The 19,937-nt window shown below is 38.0% G+C and overlaps 1 pseudogene across 1 annotated transcript in view; it reads right to left on the bottom strand.

Moving 5' to 3' along the window:
- The window catches only part of LOC147394324 (LEAF RUST 10 DISEASE-RESISTANCE LOCUS RECEPTOR-LIKE PROTEIN KINASE-like 2.1), a 38,195-nt pseudogene extending 37,033 nt beyond the window's left edge, over positions 1-1,162 (bottom strand). The window contains exon 1 of the transcript XR_015181440.1: positions 748-1,162. The product of XR_015181440.1 is annotated as an LEAF RUST 10 DISEASE-RESISTANCE LOCUS RECEPTOR-LIKE PROTEIN KINASE-like 2.1 (transcript). The remainder of the gene's footprint in view (positions 1-747) is intronic.
- Positions 1,163-19,937: the final 18,775 nt, after the last annotated feature.

Below are 19,937 nucleotides of genomic sequence, written 5' to 3'. Positions count from 1 at the left end.
TTATACCTTCGAAGAAAAATATATGCAGATCAAATAAGATATGATATGATCAAATAGGATATAATATGGTACTCAGTTTGGGGTATATATATATATATATATATATATATATATATATATATAAATATATAATGGCCATTAATACCCGTTACACCACTGTTGCCAACAATTTCAATTTATTTATTTTTCAAAGTAATGCAATATTACATCATATTAACAATGAACAATGGAATTAATGAAAATCTTTGTTTCAATCAATTTTAAATATAAATAAAATGATTTCTTTTTTTACACATGGATTAGAGTTGAATAATATAAAATTTAGTTGATGGACATCATACCTATTTTAATCTTCTGTCTTGCATTGCGCCCTACAGCATAATATCATTGTGTTAGAAAAGCTTAGCTGCAAATTAACAATGTAATGAGTCATACAATTATCTGCAAAATCGAAAAAAATCATAAACAAGACATAGCTGGTAGAACTGCGACTTGAATCATTGTTATTATTTCATTTGCAACAGTAATTGATACTCTCTCTTCCCTACAACTTAGGGATTGACTCTTTTTATATGTGCATATATTTTAATCAAACTTAATGAAAAATTACAGAATTTCGGATCGTCCATTCAATTCTACTTAAATTCATGTCCTCTGTTATTGCAATTGTGTTCATATATCCACTACCACTACCTCAATTAAAATTCTATTTAAAAAATAAAATAAAATAAATCGAAATTAACTTACTCGGAGATGCTGGACATGTGGTATTACAAGGTCCATCATGGCAGAAGCAAACGAAACTACTTGTAGTGGAATTATACCCGCATCGTCCCTCTGATCCAACGCAATCTTGACACTGTGTGATATTTATAATCCAATTTACTTGGAAACCTTGCTTCAGAACATCACCCAGTATTGACTGATTTTTCAAATCGTTGTCCATATTCCATTCAAGAACTGGAACTAAAACATTATGACTGCAATGCTCCAATAAATCATCCCTTCTTGTCGGCCCAGCGGTTAAATATACATTACTATCCATATCATCATTCAAGCACTTCGATTTGAAGGAGGGTATTTCATGCAAAGGTTTACAACCATAGAACAAAGTAAGGTTCTGGTCATCATGAGTGAAATTAAAGAGAGAAGTATTGAGGGTGGTATTAAAATATTGATCAGGACAAAATGGGTCGAAAAAAGGTTCGAAGAAAGCAAACAAAGAGATATTGAGAATTTGTGCAGTTTGATCGATCCCTAACACTAGGTATTTATGTGAATTAATCACTATGGTGGTGGAAATATTATCGTAGCAAGAGAGTTCGAACCCTGGATGACCACATTCTTTAGGTCTGGTGTTGCCATAGAAAGGGTAAGTGATGTTGGAGATGTTTCCACAATTAAATGGGAGACCACAGTGGATAAATTGTTCGTAGTCTTCGCTTAGAGAGATGGGTAGATGGATGAAGATGAAGAACAAGAAGAGAGAGGAGGGAAACAAGTATGGCTTCATTGAGAGAGAGAGTTGTTGGGGACAGAGGAGATGTGAGAGTGATTTTGAAAGAAGGGGAGATAAAGAGATGCAGATGAAGGAAAGGGAGAAGAAGAGTCAAAAGAGTAAACAAGAAGAAGGTTACATGCTTTTTGCATTTGTTGACTATAAGTCTATAAGAAGGAGGCTAAGCTTGGATTTTTCAAATCAATTGAAAGAGACCTTTTGATTTTTGGATAATTTACAAATACACCCCTTTTATATTTTTGGTGAATATTTTAGGTACCCTATGTTCTTTTTAAATTGATCATATATCTTGACCATGGTCTTTTATGAGAGACTAATAGAAAGAAATTTTATCCTCTCTATCTAAAAAGATAAAAATAAAACTCTTGATTTCAACATACCCTCTAGTCCTCTACATTTTGAGTTACCTCTGTAGTTTCAAATTGATGACAGGCCCCTCCTAGATCATGGTCAAATACCCTCTTTCAACCTCTTACAAAAATCCTTGGTTCCTTTCTTACCTTGAAGAAAAACTTTAATTTATTCAACCAACAAACTCCCCTCTTTTTATTTGGTATTATAATTTGATTAATTATATTATCTTCTATTTTATTTTGTCTCTTAAATTAATGGGAAAAAAAATAAATATTTTTCAAGTAATCTTTGATCCTTCTAAAATGTGATCAATTTCTCAGTTTTTCTCTTATTTTGGGGAAATTTACTTAAAGGGCCTACGTGGAGGTACTTCTTTCTAAATAATCCCTAAGTTTTCATTCAGTAAACCTTTTTCTTTTTAAATGGTCCTTGAAGACCATTTTCACCATAATTTTTGCTGGAACTACCTAACTTCCAAGCTCACCACTATTTTCATTAAAAAAAAAAACTCGAGTTCAGACATCCAATTGATGCATAAGAGCCACCATTGCATCAACGTGTCTTCTACTATTCAATTGATCTTATGGATCAACCCTCGGAAGCTTTCCACAAATATTCATTTTCAGTTTTCACAATTTTCAAAGGGCATACACATTTTTGAAATTAGATGTGAACATTCATTCTTCTCAAATGCTTGGAACTAATGCCCAGAGAACATCATGGGTCATTAATTATGTCACATACTAAGGGTGTTAATGGGTCGATTCTGATTCTTAAATTAATGGAAAAAAGAGAATCATAAATGTCACAAAATTTCTCACTAAATTTTCTTGATTCTCGTCGATTTTGGTTTTCAATCGATGTGATTCTCTATTCCCATTTCTAATCAATTCTGTTGGGTTTGGTGATACAAAATCACTATCATTCAACCGATTGATGGGCTTTTCTACTTATGTAAGGTAGTTTTGGTATTTTATTTCATTAGCTTATAAGAAACAAAAAGAGCTCCCTAAATGATTATTATTGTTCTTAAAAGGGATTTTATCTTTGTTAGAGAGTGTGAGAAAATATTGAATCTCTACATTTGTGCATTTCTTCTTTTGTAAAACTTACGTTGAAGATTCATGAGGGTGATTTTCATATTGTTGAAACGGATTTGTGACAACGAGAGTGGGGACGGGATGTCTTGTTGTGGGTTCTTATTAGAATTGGGTATAGAGATTTGGTGGATTTCTCCAGAGTGTTAGAGGTAAGTATGTACCTCAATTCTTGTAATCTCTCATTAATTAGAGGATTCCACTTGTTGACTTGCCTACGGATGTAATCCCATTGTGGGTGAACCACATAATTCTTGTGTTGTGATTGTATTATTTTTCTCTACTCTTTTAATTGTTACCTGCATTTGCTTTGTAATACATTCTTGGGGTTTGATTAGTTGAAAATGATTCATTTGTCATTAGAAGGGATTAATTTTGATTACCGAGTTTTTGTGTGTAGCTTGAGATCTAACTACAACAAATTCAAATAAAAAGAATTTCAGAATAGAGATTTTCAATTTCGATTCTATGTCAATTCCAATGAATTGGGTACCCATTGGCACCCCTAGTTTCACCTAATTTTTTTGTTGGATGGTTGGATTCAAATTCGACTTTGTGATGTGCCACTTTAAAATAAAATTGATTTGTAAAAGAAAGAAGAGATGATTCTTTTATGGATTTGCAAGTTTGGTTCTTTAAGCGTTAAAACTAAGCAAAAGGAAAAAAAAAAAAAAAAAGTTTGTTTCATTAGATAAATTTGTTAGTTCTAAACTATAGCTAAAATTTGCCTGTGTTGATAGGCACTCTCTTTAGGATTACGAGAGCAGAAGAGGAAAGACAAAGAAGTTGAAAAGGTATCATTGAAAAAATAGAGAAAAGGAAATGCACTAAAGGTGGAATGTATTTGTAGACACCCCAATTTGAACGGGCCCATACTCGAAAGGGCCCAAAAATACAGATTTTTCAATAAAAATTGCCAACGGGCCTCACGGGTCCAAGTCATTGAAAAGTGACATTTTGATTGAACCAAGGACCCTAAGACCTCCTAATTGTCTAGGGGGTCCACCAAAAGGACTCGGCCTACCTTACGCTTTCCCAATATTCACCACTCCGCTTCCAAAACCAAAAACGCCAAATTTTCGATAAAGTTCACCAACGGGCCTAAAAAGCCCGATTTGCCAACACGTGACATTTTGATGAATTCAATAAATTCAAAAATCTCAAAAAAATTAATGAATTAAAAAATGTGAGACTTGGGATGCCTACCCCTCCTCTACTTCCACCACTTCACCTCCGAATCCGCAAACACCTTAAGCCCATTCAAAACCCACAAGCCCTCAACCCTTTCCCAAATTAAATTCTCACCTACCCCCAACCTAAAATCGATCCCATATCACATAAACCCTAAAATGAACCTACCCCCAAAAATCCAACCCAAAACAAATCCCATCCAAGCCAAAATAACCCACAACCCTCCTAAAACCCAAGCCCAATACTCTAAAAGCCCACAAACCACTATCCATACCCAAGTCATTACCCAACTCATAATCATAACCCACAAACCACTACCCACATCAATCAATCATTATTTTTATCATCAAAAGGTGACACATGTCATCACCCCATCTCACCTCCCTCATCCAACTACCTACCCCATTAATTTTCTTTAAACCTTATATACCCACACATCAACCCATCACCTTTTCTCTCAAATCAAACACATCTACCCACACCCCTGACCTATACCTCTCCTAATCTACCTTCATCATTCCTTACAAAACCCACATCTACAACCTAAACCTACACCCATCATCTCAAGTCAAACACTCAACCTCTCCCATTAACCCATCTCAACCCTTCATTTCCACCCACTTTGACACATGGCATCATCTCCCTCACCCTCCCAAAATATCATCAACCACCTCTTTAAATCCCCCATTCTCTTAAACCAAATACCATTTACTCACAACCACCATCTTAAACTCACCTCACTAAACACTCCACCCAAATGGGTTGGGTAGGATCCAAATCAATTGGGTCAAAACTCACTCATTTAACCCCCCTTCCATAAATACCCTCCAATCTCCTCTAAATTACACCCACTTATTTCTCAAACTTATAACTATTCTATCATTTTTCTTCATTTCACCCAACTTTACCCCTAAAATAACTCCTCAACATCTATAAATACCCTCATCCTCTTCCCAAAAAAGTCTCAACTTTCACTACAAAAAATTCTCCTCCCAACTCTTCCTACCAACCACTATTCCCAATTCTCACTACATAAAAAAAAATATTACCAATTCTCTCCCCCAAGTCTCACAAAAAAATTACTATACTTCACTCACCTCTCTCATCTCTTCTCTACTCCTTCAATTACACACAAAAAAATAACATTTTCCTAAACTACTAAGGACCTTAGAAGACATTAAAGAAGAAGAAGAAAAGAAGATCGAAGATACAAGGTGGGTGCAACAAAATAACCCCCATTTTCTTCTACACTCTCTCCTCCTCCCTCTTCTGTTATCGCCTCTTCTCTTCTCAAGGTAAAGGTTTATAAGGATCATCCCCTTCAATGGGATGATCCTATAATCAAGCCAAAAATAAATCCTTACTTAGGCTACACATTATCAACACGTGGCACTTTGTTTTGATTCTTGTATTTTCAATTAAAATGATCAAGTTGAGTTGAGGTTACCACTATTTTAATGGGGAGAAAAGGGTGCCTAACACCTTCCCTTTTCTCCAACCTAACCGCTTATCCCGAATCTCAATGTTCGATTAGTTCCTATCCATCGAGAGTCACTAAACGTCAAAAATGTCACTTTTTAAAAAAATGCACATCGGGTGACCATTCACACCCACTTATAATATGAATGGTGGCGACTCCAAACCATCGTAGATGTGGTCGTCGTAATGACGAAATCACGTGTCTACAGCTTGACGACTCCACTGGGGAGTAAAGGCTCTACCCTCGTGTCAACTCGGTCATTTTGAAAAAAAAAATTGAATGCAAACTAACATTATTTGTTGTATTTATTTTTAGGTAGGTTTCTTTTTATTTATTTACTCCATTGAGAAAAAAAATATATAAAAAAGAAAAAGAAAAAAAAATCGATTTTTACTTTATTTTATCCGATTATATGCCTTGTAAGCATGTATATCATCAAAAAAATGAAAAAAAAATTTCTTTTTTTGGCCCAAGCCAAAAACCAGAGGCAATGTGCCTCAAAATGGGTATAAAAAAAATAAAAAAAGATAAAAATATAAAAAAAAAGTCGTTTTTCTTTTTTTTGACCAAATGGACAGTCGAACTTAAACTGATTGTAACTTTCTCGTCCTATCTCCGATTAGCTATTAGTGCATATCAATTTGGGGTAGAACAAAATTTTCTTCCAAATGTGATAAAGTCAGCAACATTTTGTCAAGTCTGAATCAATTTTTGAGCTCGTTTACTATCGTTTACGCTAGCATTTCGGTTTGACGTCTCGTCGCGATACAAAATGAGTAGGAGAAAGAAGCATAAAAGAGAAAAAAATTTGGCCCAAGCCAAAAACCAGAGGAAATGTGCCTCAAAATGAGCACACAAAAAATTTATTAAAAAAAAAATTTTAATAAAAAAAAAATTTTAATTAAAAAAATTTTTTTTTTTTTTGCTCAGCTTGTTCCTTACATAAGTCTTGGAAACTTTCCTCTTGGAATTTATTTTTATTTTAAGTTTTAAAGCTTCAAAAGATCAAACGGATCATTTTTTTTAACTCAAGGCGTACCGCTCGCCATTATTTGATTGATCAAAATGAAAATTCAAAGCGATTATCGATTGGACCATAAAAAAATATGAAAATAAAAAGAGAAGTCCTTTTGTTATTAGTTCATTCGTTAAAAAAAATCTAAAAAAAAATCGATTGGTTAATGCGTAACCATGATTGTGCTATCCTTGTGGACTGATTATCTAAAAGGTCACGGTCTTTATAGGTATATTTTAATGTGCCTACATAATTGTAATGTGGATGTAATAGATTTGGTACTCTTTGAGCTATGTGGTATCCATGTAGAAATGATTTGATCTGGCCAACGGGCCCACTCATCTGAAAAATACCCCGGGCACACCCTATCCTATTTGCACACACCACTAGCACGTTTACGTTACTGCATTGCATGCTTGTATGTCCCTAATAGCCATCGTGGCACTAGTGCGTGGCCCGATCTCCTCGGAGATGCGACGTCATTCATGAAAACCACAACTCCAATCACGTACCGTAAGGTATATAAAACTAGGGCATCAATACCGTTTGATCGGGTGATTCTGAAAGGTATATTGATACACCCATATTGGAGCGACCTGAGCCTTTATCCTATTGCAAGCCGCACGGTCACATGTCCCGATTGCCAACGTAGTACTAGTACGTAGTCGGTCCCCTCGCAGGATGCAAAAATCATTTATGAAAGCTACAACTCTTGACTCGTACCTGTAGGTATATAAAAGATAATCCAAGTATATCAATTGCACTTCTTGGTCAAAGCCAGTGCCTAAGCAAGATCCTGCCCCGCTGTACCCTACTGTACGAGGGGGATAAACTACGGCTATTCTAGACGAGAGGTACTTAAGTGGGTCCTTGCTCAGTATCGTGCGCCACCTCTCAACTGGGGATCAAACTGGCTATTTTTGGTTTCGAGAAGTGAATTGAAGTTTTAGATTATCACCTATACGGTATATCAAACCAAGTCACCACGTACCGTCTGATTGAGTACGATTGAGAGGTATATAAGTGTGCTTGGGCAAGGGTGGCCAGATAAAAATGCATTGCACGTAGTAAGCTTAGAGTCTAGAAACCTTCCTTGTAGGTTACGACTCGAACTTATCGTGGGTGTTCCCAGGTTGTTCATTGAATGAAACCTTATGATTGATGTATGTGAATGATGTGAATAATGAGATCAGAGTTTATGATTGTCCTCAAGGATCAAAAATTTTGTTTTCCGAAATTAAGATGGGTGCACCGACTCAATAAATAATCTATTTCTTGTAAAAATTCAATAATGACCCAGTCCATCTTGATCCAACAATCATGATAGGCCGGGCCATTTAAATCAAAATGGAAATCAAATTTTCAAAGGAGAAAAGTGGTTTACAAAAGGAAAATATTTTTCAGAAAGTATGTTTTCCAAAAGAAGTGTTATTTAGAAAAAAAATATTTTCCAAAAAAAAAAGTGTTTTCCATAAGAACAAAATTTTTCAAAAGAAAAGTAATTTTACATGGACCTTGGAAATGTACTGAACTATTCTTTTGTGTCAACTCAGAATGCTGGCTGCAGGCAATAACCCAATCGACTAATTGGTCAAAACAACCATCGCGGGGATGCACACCGTAGAGAAATTTAACTTTGAAAAATTCATGTTGAGAGGCGCCTTGTACTTCCACGAGTTTGAGATAGATTAGAACCTTTTGCGCGCTATGGCTAAGCGTTGAAACCCTTATCTTCATATCTTCCACATTGGGCATATGCACTTGTGTCCTACTTATGAAGACTATTGTGACATCATGGGGATATCTACTTCTAGTCCTCTAGTCATGCCTTCATTGAAGATAGGATATTCTGGTGACCTCGTCACAGGCCTAAACGTTTCAAAGGAAGAAGCCAAGGCCTTAGTTCACAACGGCAGATTGGATTTAGTACACTTATTGAGTGGCGCAGTCATCCCATCAATGTAAAACCAGAAGCTTGGAGAGCCACTAGAGACTATCGTTTATGTTTAGGGATCCTAGCCCAATACATGCTGACTTCCAAAAGTGAGGGCCAAACTATTCATGAGTCTTTCTTAGACATAGCTTCCCAGCTCTCTAGAAAAGCCAATCTTGTACCTCTTATTCTAACTGAAACCTTCTCAAGTTTGGATGCCATAAAAAATGGTGAGGGAAGGGATTTCAAAGGAAGCCCTCACCTACTTTATATGTGGTTTTGCGATCGTCTTAAATTTGTGGACATTCCTTCAACCCTCGAGTATAGGCCAGAGCACTTTTCCAAGAGAAACATATTAGTGCGTCACAACTCAGTTAAGGCTTGGAGCAAATGGTTGGATTCTCGCCTTACCCGTCATATTGGTTTGAGATGCCCTTGGTGGATGACGGACTACCCTATTTTAGGTAATAAAGGATCCTATTACGTCCGTTTGATTGGACTGGAGGAGGCATCTTTTTACCAACCTGCCTTGATCCCAAAACAGTACGGAGTACCTATAGAGTTTTCGCTACCTCAACACAAACAATTCTTTTCTCCCGAACCATTGACTGAAAAGTTAGAGCATTTCATTGAGAAGGCTTGGAACAAACGCATCTTAGGATATCCAGATGGACCAGCAGAGAAGAGTCAGTCGTTAGAACCAAAAGAAGCAAGCCTAATTATCCCAGCAATCCTGATAACGATCAAAACAAATCCAAACGTCCATGTAAAAGAATGTAAGACAGAGTTATCGAAAATTGTTATTCAAGAAAAATCTTATCTGTCAAGCAATTTTCAATAGTTCAATAAAATTTCTTCTAGTTTCTTTGTGGATAACCATGGCATAAATGAATTGTTTAATGGGTTGGTGTATAAAATTTAAAATGTGATCTTTTTCAAAATGTCTTACCGACTCCATGTCGATGCCAGCCCCGTGCTGATGAAATCATTTTTAAAATCTTACCGACTCCGTATTGATGCCAGCTCCGTGCTGATGAAATCGTTTTTTAATTTTTACTGACTCCGTGTCAATGCCAGTTCCGTGCTGATATAATCACTTTTAATTTTACCGGTTCCGTGTCGATGCCAGCTCCGTGCTGATGTAACCATTTTTAAATTTTACCGACTCAATGTCGATGCCAGCTCCATGCTGATGAAATCTTTTTAATTTTACCGACTCCGTGTCGATGCCAGCTCCGTGCTGATGAAATCTTTTTAAGTTTACCGACTTTGTGTCGATACCAGCTCCGATTGATATAATTCTTTTTCAAAATCCTTTTTACTGGCTCCGTGTCGATGCCAGCTCCGTGCTGATGAAATCTTTTTAATTTTATCGACTCCGTGTCGATGCCAGCTCCGTGCTGATGTAATCATTTTTAAATTTTATCGACTCCGTGTCGATGTCAACTCCGTGCTGATGTAATCACTTTTAATTTTACCGGTTCCGTGTCGATGCCAACTCCGTGCTGATGTAACCGTTTTTAAATTTTACGTACTCAATGTCGATGCCAGCTCCGTGCTGATGAAATCTTTTTAATTTTACCGACTCCGTGTCATGCCAGCTCCGTGCTGATGAAATCTTTTTAAGTTTATCGACTCCGTGTCGATGCCAACTCCGACTGATGTAATTCTTTTTCAAAATCCTTTTTATGTAATCATTTTTAAATTTTACCGACTCCGTGTCGATGCCAGCCCCGTGCTGATGAAATCGTTTTTTTTTTTTTTTTAAATTTTACCGACTCCGTGTCGATGCCAGCTCCGTACTGATGAAATCATTTTTTTTTCAATTTTACCAACTCCGTGTCGATGCCAGCTCCGTACTGATGTAATCATTTTTAATTTTACTGGCTCCGTGTCGATGCCAGCTCCGTGCTGATGTAATCGTTTTTAAATTTTATCGACTCAATGTCGATGCCAACTCCGTGCTGATGAAATCTTTTTAATTTTACCGTCTCCGTGTCGATGCCAGCTCCGTGCTGATGAAATATTTTTAATTTTCACCGGCTCCGTGTCAATGCCAGCTCCGGCTGATGTAATTCTTTTTCTAAATATTTTGCCAGTCCCGTGTTGATGCCAACTTCGCGTTAATGTCGGCTCTGAACTAAAGAACTCTTTCTTTAAAACTCGTTTACTTTAAAATAAACAACTTTACCCGACCTAATAAAATGTTAGGCATTTTTCTTTTGTAAACAAGATAGTAATGCTTGGTCTTCTGTACCCAAAGGTGGCCAAACGAAAGAAGTACAAACACCCTGAGAAGCCTCCGTATTTCCTTCGATCTACATCAACTATGAGCAACTCAGAGGACCCATAACCTGCGACAAGTGAACTTGCCGAAGCTAATGCAATGATAGCGAAACTAGTAGAAACAACGAAAAGACAAGAACAAATGTTGATGGCTGTTTTTAGTAATACTAACTTCTTACAAGCGCAAGCCGCTCAGCACCAAGCATCTGGATCAAATCCGGAACCCCTTGAACAGACACGACCAGATCAACAAACCACCCCACCTCCTACGGTGCCAATGTATCAAGGCCCTCCACTTTACATCCCACAGAATCAACCACCCCCGGTGGTAATCCCAGATGATGAATATGACTTCAGGGTGCCTGAGGACAAAAATGCCACTAATAACAAAATGGCCCAGCAGATAGAGTCTCTCCAAGAAGAAATGAGACGAATAAATGGTACAAATACTTTAGGAGGGACAAGTTCAAATGTCTGAAGTTTGAGAAGTACAGTGGGGTGGGGTGTCCGCTGTCACACTTGAAATTATATTGTGGATCTATGTGCCAATATGGCGAAGATGACAGGCTGTTGGTACAATTATTCCAGAGAAGTTTAACAAGCCCAGCCCTCAAGTGGTTCTCCGGATTGGACCATACACTCATCAAGAATTGGCAGGACCTAGTTGAGATGTTTTGGCACAACTATCGGTTCAATACGGATGTGGGATTGGATCAAAACGACATGGCTAAGATGGTGAGAAAACAGAGGGAAACGGTAAAAGAGTATGCCCAAAGATGGCGGGAGTCTACTTCACAAGTGAGGCCTGCAATGACTGAACAAGAGATGAACACCACGTTCATCTCAACACTAGGGCATGCCTTTTATACTCATCTGGTTGGACACACCACAGACACCTTCTCAAATTTAGTTCAAGTGGAAGACCGGGTCGAGGACGGAATACGAACTAGTTTAATATTTGACTTCACAGCGCTAAGTGCAGCAACAGGAACATCGGCACAGAAGAAGTTAGTGCATTTTGTCAAAAAGAAAGAGGAAACTCAAATCAACAATGTACAACCCAGCCAACCTCTTTTCATTCAGGCACCAGTTCAGAGACCGCAGGCACCCCAGGCCCCTTGGGCGCTGGTACCTCGAGCTTCTTGGGCTCTAGCACCACAGAATCCCTTCTGGACAGTTCCTCCACAAGCATAGCAGGCACCACTATATGGGCAGAACCAGCAAGCACGACCCAACAGAGTAAATAGAGTGTTTACCAGGTTACCCATAACACTATCTAAGTTACTGCCAATCTTGATCAGGGGTGAGTATCTTGTAAAACGTCCACCAAATCCTGAAGCTGCCAAAGGACCAGGGTATAACCCCAATTTGTTCTGCGAATTTCATATGGGTGTCCCAGGGCACTTTACAGATCAATGTTGGCAACTCAAACATCAAGTACAGAACTTGATCGATAAAAGGGCTCTCGTCCTAGACGGACCTGTCAACCCACCCCAACAACAGAATATCAATCAAAACCCCCTACCTACTCACAATGAAAGGGGAAGTGGACACAGGGTGAATGTCATTCATAAGGAACTCGATTTCAATCCGTCTGTCTTGACAGCGTCTATCGGGTCCAAAATCAGGGTCCACCTAACTCAAGAATCAGAAGCACCAACAATCAGCACAATCAACCATCATACAACAAGCTCACCCCAAGATTCACTACTACCACTCAGGTTGGCCGACCTCACCATCCATCCCACTCATCAAAATGCTACTATCCGATCGCCTTTAGTTATACCTTATGGATCACCAAACCACCAAAACTCGACCCGACCTCCTCTTGTTATCCCTTACATACTGCCAAATACTCAAGGATCAACCCAACCCCCTCTCCACATACCATACACTGCATCTTCACGTCCACCACTCATCATCCCATACACTCCATCAACTACTCCTGCTACCATTTCATCCAAATCATCACCACCACCTCTCATTCTCAATGTAAAACCCGAGCCGCTTCCCATGACCATACACTCACCCAAACCATTCCCCTATAACTCTATCTAGGCAGTTCCCTAGAGTTACAAGACAACCATCACCACAACCTCCGGGGTTGAAACCATGAAGAAAGCAATGGTGGCCGACATTGGGTATATGACAAGGGCAGGGAGATGCAAAAAAATATCAGCAAAGGGGGTAAGCGTTCAAGGAAGAGACTGAAGAAACGACAAAAGGGATGACAGATGAAGAGATGAGAAAGGTAAAAGGAAAGGGCAAAATGAGTGAAAATGACAAGAAAAAAGATGAGATGAAAACAACAGATAAAGAGGCTGAGGCTAAAGTAACGGACAAGGAAGCTGCAGACTTCATTAAGCTTATTCGCAAGAGTGAGCATAATATTGTGGACCAGCTAAACAAACAGCCAGGTCAAGTCAGTATTCTGGGTCTGATGCAAAAGTCAGAGGAACACCAAGAGGCATTACTGAGAGTCTTGGGAAAATCGCATGTACCTGCAACTACATCGCCGGCACAGTTGGAATAGACGGTTGGCCAAATCATAGCCCCCAATCCTATTATTTTCACTGAAAGTGAATTTGTGCCTGAAGGAACGGGACACGTCGAGCCACTAAATATTATGGTTGCCAGAGTACTGATCGATAACGGCTCAGCGCTTAACGTTTGTCCTCTTGAAACCTTTCGAAAGCTTAACGCTGATTGGTCACATGTCAAGCCCAACAATAAGGTTGTCCGAGGTTTTGATAGTTTGAGAAGGGATTCTCTAGGAGAAGTGGATCTACCTGTCACAATAGGCCCATGTACATTCGAAGTAACGTTTGAAGTCATGGAAATACCGACGACCTTCAACTTACTGCTGGGCAGGCCATGGATCCATATTGCCGGGGCAGTACCGTCCTCTCTACACAAAAGAGTCAAGTTCATCATGGGGCAGAGAATGATATCAGTGCTGGCAGAAAATCTTATCCCGGTTGGAAGAGCTCCGGATGTGCCATTTATCGACATTGAGATGACGAAGGACAAACTACTCTATCACTCTTATCAATTCGCTGCTGTCAATCATATTGAAAAGGGGCAGGAGAAGGTAAAAGGAAAATTATCAAGAACAAATCTGATGGTTGGTCGGGTTATGAAAATGGCAGGTTATCGACCCAAGTAAGGGTTGGGACCAGGAGGAAGAGGGAGAGCTACACCGGTTGAAGCCAAAAAACATACTCCTTATTTTGGTCTCGGGTTCAGGCCCACAAAAAGGGATATTGCAGAAATGAATGAAAAGAAAAAAGATCTTCGACTAGCGAGAAGGCAAAACCATGAACCAAATGTTTGGAACCTGGGCAGAGTTTCGCATATCAGCATTAGCTTCCCGAAATCTCATACTAGACCCGACAGCCTATCGGAACCACTACCAGCAAAAAGGCCAAAAAGGGTAAATTTCAAACCCGTGCACATTTATGAAGACTCAGTTGTTGAGTCCCAGTCATCCTTCGTAGAGGGCATTGATGTTTTATTCAATGGGGATTCCAATGAAAGTCTATCAGAAACCGCCTTAGAATCAACCAAAGTGGAAATCACTACTAGCCAAGGGAACAAATCACCCTTTCCAACGGGCATTGACTGGGCATCAGTCGTCATCCCACCGAGTTTGGGAGGGACTATGCCCCCATCTGACAAAAATCAATCGGAGATAATGGTTATCTCTGAACCACCAACCAAATCACCCAACACATCACTTTCACATCTCATCCGCCCCCTCAGAGAAAAGGAAATTCTGAACAATTTGGAAGAATTCCCTCTAACCTTTGAGGCTACCATAGCCTCCAAAAAAATACTGTTAGGCAACATCAGCCTGCCCGAGGATCATAACGAGCCCTCGTCCTCGGGTAAAGACTATTTTGAGGGATCCTGTAGACACCCCATTTTTGCATCCGCCTGATTAATCAACTCGTCAACCCGATCGCAAGGATTCCCAATGATGGATGTGTATTCCATTGCTTTACTTTGTTACCAGATTTGTTTCAGAAATCCAGATGAGGTATCTCGAATTGACAAAACCTTAGAAACCACGCTACGCTAGGAAAGTACGACCCCAGAAACATAGAAATCATCATCTTGCAGATCAAAAAGAAGCTTCACGATAAAAATTACTAAAAATTATCAAATTACCAAAATACCCCTAACCTCAAAACAACCCTAGAGCCTACGTTACGCTTAGGAAAACCCATTCGAACACATAAAATGACAAATCGGAACCAAATAAATCATTTCACCAATTTTAACAGAATTTGACAAAATTACGAAAATGCCCCTCATAAAGTTCACAATCATTTCACACAAAAAATTTTATAAATAACAAAAAGTAATATTTCCATTGAATTCCTTACGAAAAACCGATTCTAAAACATCCTAGAACATTAAAAACCGACTTAAAATGTGAAAAGTCCTCTCCGGGGGCAAAACGGTAATTTCACAATTTTCATGATAAAAAATTCTGAAATTAATAAATAAAACATTAAATTATTAAATTTAAACATTAATGAAATTAATTTAAAATTTTGAACCTAAAAAATTGATTAATCGGACTCTCAGACAAAATTGTTGAGGGTTCGTGAGATATTTCTTTAAGGACCCCTCCATTTGGGGGTCCAAAGAATTAAAAATATTTTAGAGGAGGGGTTCTCAAAAATCAAAGTAAATCAAGCAAGACTAAGGTCAAGGTATTAAAGTCAATAAGTGAGACTGAAGTCAAAATTAAAGTCAATTACGCAAGACTAAAGTCAAGATATTAAAGTCAATCAATTAAGACTGAAGTCAAAACAATAAAAGTCAATCAAATAAGACCAAAAGTCATAATAGAATTCTAATTAAATAATAACTCTATCTAATAGAGTTCTAACTTAAAAATAATTCTACCTAAAACAATTTGAATTAAAACACAATTCTACCTAAAACAATTCTAATTAAAACACAATTCTACCTAAAACAAGTCAAACTAAAACACAACTCTAATTAAAAGATTTCTAATTAAACACTAACTCTATCCAAATCAACCCCTAAAATTCTATAAATAGAGGTGCTCACACCCTATTTTCGTATCAAAGAAGAAACCCTAGAAAAAGTAGGTGAAGAAGCCTCCACAACCTCCCCAAAACCCTAATTTTGGAGCCCCAACTCCTTCCCTAACACCCCTACTCCGATTTTAGCCTAAAAAATACCTAGAAACCTTTCAAAAACACCCCAAAAATCCACCACAAATTCAAAGCATCCAGATCCAAGAAGGAGACACCTTGCCTCGGAGATCAGAAATCAGATCCGGGAACAAAACGAAGCAAGGAGTACGGTACAAGGAACTGTTTTTCAGATCTGAGGGAATAGTACTTTTGCAGATCGAAGGTAAGGTTTTTTTTTATTATTTTTTTAATCTAGGTTTTATCATTAGCGATGTAGTTATATTGGGAATAAGTAGAGACCGGCATTGGCCGGGCGGGTTGGTGCCTAACACCTTCCAACCCCGTAACATGATCTCCGGATTCAGATTTCTATAGTAGATTAGTTCCTTTTTATCCATTTTAGAGTCAGTTTGGTTCCTAGACCACAATAACTAGGTGGCGACTCCCAAACCTCAAGGGTCAAAAGCGGATTCGCGCACCCCGCGGATCGAGCGCGCTTTCAGTGGCGACTCCGCTGGGGACATTGAGGATCAAACTTGAAAAACCCCAAGTATGGGAATATTGCCATTGACCTAGTTTTTTTTTTCTATTTAATTCTTAGTCGATTTCTTATTATTGTCTGGTTACCATTTTTTTTGTTCCTTTATTTATTGACCCAATCATTAATTTTTGTCCAATTTTCGAATATGTTAACGTGGCGCATTTTTTCATATGGTTCGATCGAGGGTCACTTAGGGTGACCTTGAATAATACTAAATTTCAAAAGATAATTTATTGGGGGCGGAATAATGATGATTGAGTATGGAATAATGAAACAAAGGGGTTTTCTTTTTTAGGTAGGTCGATCCATTTTTCGGATGATAAAATTTTTTTAGGGAACATGTTTGTTACGTTACTTAATAATGTTTAAAAAAAAAAAATCGAAAAAAAAAAAAAGAGTTTTTTATATTTGTTTTTGTTTTTATTTTAGGTGTTTAGTTTTAGTTTTTTTTTTTTATAGACAAGACATGCTGCCTATGGACAGCAAATGAAACGAAAAAATAAAATAAAAAATGGTTTCTGTTGAGTTTTGTACAACAACAATGTGCTGGTTTAGTTGGAGTGCCGCAAGTAAAGTTCATTTTTTATTTTTACACCCCCTTAACAGCATACTAATGAGATGGTGTGCCATGCGTAAATTCTATTTTATTTTTCTCCCCACCGTCTCTTCATAAGGACGCATCTGGTTTCACCGTTTAAATCCAAGAGAAACCAATCGATCTCTCTGTTTCGATCGGTTGAAAGTCAGTTCAAATCGATTTGGAACTTCATAAACCGTTGCTTTTTCGTGATCTAAAGGTAAGAACCATTCTCTCTTCTTGAAACCGATTCTGGTTTGAACGTTTTTTAAACAAAATTGAATAACCATTGAAGGAAATTTTGAGGTTTACCAGGTCCGGTCGAGTAAAGTTTTGAATGCGAGATCAACTTAAAAATGTTTCAAATCAGTTTCTGTTCGTACCTTAGAGAGAGCTTAAATCTCGTCTCGTTTTTTATGGCGATCTTTTCAGACTTAGTCTTCGTTTTATTTCCTATGTTTCTCTTCGGGTTCATTCGATCGAGGCATGAAATTCTGCAACCAACGATTTCTGTTTGGTTTTGAAACCCATTTAAAAAAAAAAAACTAGTTATTCGCTGAAATTCATGGATTTCTCCCCGAATTTCATAGTTTTAAGTAGGTTTTTTTTAATCTCCGAGTTTCAAATTAGTTTCGATGCTTCAATTCTTCAAATTAAAAATCAAACAGAGATGATTTCTGAGGCTAAAAGAGTTCCCGTTTTAGCGATCGAGAGCTTAAAAGAGAGTTCTAAAACAGACTAATGGAATGGAGATATGCTTCAAACAAGAGTTGTTGTTGAAGGTTTAAAGATCGATTATTATTTGTGTGTTCGACCTCCTTTTAAGAATGGGAATGCAGAAAAATCTTTCATGACTCGTTCAAGAAGAGAGAGATCTCGATCCAGGTCTGAGTTAGCCGTAGTCAAGATGAGTTGTTGAGTTGCAGGTTTGAATTGTGCCTAACGAGTCAATTGAGAGGAAATTCAGTAAATAAATAAAAAGAGATTTCGGCTGCCTATGGGCAGCAATGTTTTGCATGCGTGTGTGCTGACTAGAATGAAAGAAAGAATGGTTTAAAAGTAAAAAAATTAAAAAAATTAAAAAGGAGAAAATGGGTGTGTGTCTTTCCTTTGACAGCAAAATAAAAAAACAGCAAAGAGTGTGTGCTTGCTGTTAGTAATGTGTAAGACCAAATTCTTTTGAAATTTGTTACACAGCAAGCAATTTTTGGAACCCACTTCTTGGGTCACGCTACCATGACTAAGTTAGCAAGATATTACATCTTGCTCAATGTCATTGGGTCCACTTGGATTGTCAAAAAAGAAAAATCGGATGCGATGGCCTTCTAGATTTTTGAACAAAAAATCTGTTTTTTTTTTAAATATAAAAATTTTATTAAAAAAAAAAAAAAACCCTTTTGAGTCTTGATCATTGGTAAAAGTCTCAATTTCTTGCTTTATGATCCCGACCCGTCAAATCATGTTTTGAACTATAGCACGGATCTCCACTTCATACTCTTGGCCACACCAATTTTTGACGTCCATAAAATAGGCTAGTCTTACTAACTTAGTAAAATTCTTTTCTTACCAAGGGTCATTGACCTCACACGTGGCACCCAAAAGGTGATCCAATACTACACACTTGTGGCGGATGAAATTGTTAGAATCTTTTTATAAAAAAAAATTTTAATTTTGAATTTGATTTCAAATATGATTTAATAGTCCTCATTCTCAAAACATTGGATCAAAGTTAAATGATGTGAATTTTATTTTCGGATCAAGACTTTTTCATCATCAAATCTTTTAAGGTTGTGACATTGGGTTGCCGACATGATGAACCACGTGGCCTAATGACCCTTAGTAAAATTTGAAACCTTATGAGTTAGTCACGCTAGCCTATGTTCTCAAAAGATTTGCCATGCATGTTTTTCAAAAAAAAAAAAAAAAAAAATGTTCATCACCCCTTATCTCAATAATGACCGTTCTATCATTGATTCAATGTTCATTAAAATCTTGACTTGTTTAAGGTCACCCAAAATGATTTTTTTTATTAGACCATGAAAAGAATTGTGCTTGGATTTAATTGATTATTCTATGTTAGATCGGATCAATTGCCTATCTAACGGTGCCATGATCTTGATAGGTTTGATGTGCTTATTTTTAATTATGTGATTGGAATGGTGTTTGTTTTGATGTGATCCATATTGTGATAGAATGATCAGGCCCATGGGCCCATTTGTTTAAAAAGCCACGGGCACACCCCACCCTGTTTTGCACACACCACAAGCACGTTTACTGTTTTACCCACTTACACGTCCCATATAGCCAACGTGGCACTAGTGCGTGGCCCGGTCTCTTCGGAGATGCGACGTCATTCATGAAAACCACAACTCCAGTCACGTACCTTAGGGTATATCAAACTGGGGGCATCAATACCGTATGATCAGGTGATTCTGAGAGGTATATTGATGCACCCAGGCTGGAGCGACCTGAGCCTTTGACCTATTGTGAGCCACACAGTCACATGTCCTGATTGCCAACGTAGTACTAGTACGTGGTCGGTCCCCTCGTGGGATGCCAAACCATTTATGAAAGCTACAACCCTTGACTCGTACCCGTAGGTATAAAAGATAATCTAAGTGTATCAATTGCACTTCTTGGTCAAAATCGGTGCCTAAGCAGATCTTGCCCCGCTGTACCCTACTGTACGAGGGGGATAGACTACGTTTATTCTAGACGAGAGGTATTTAAGTGGGCCCTTGCTCAGCATTGTGCGCCACCTCTCAACTGG

The sequence above is a fragment of the Akebia trifoliata genome, chromosome 9, assembly GCF_017979445.1.
Source record: "Akebia trifoliata isolate Shusen 1 chromosome 9, ASM1797944v1, whole genome shotgun sequence".
NCBI classification, from domain to species: Eukaryota; Viridiplantae; Streptophyta; class Magnoliopsida; order Ranunculales; family Lardizabalaceae; genus Akebia; species Akebia trifoliata.
Note: the sequence above shows the minus strand (reverse complement) of the source record. Positions and strands in the feature narration are given on the sequence as shown.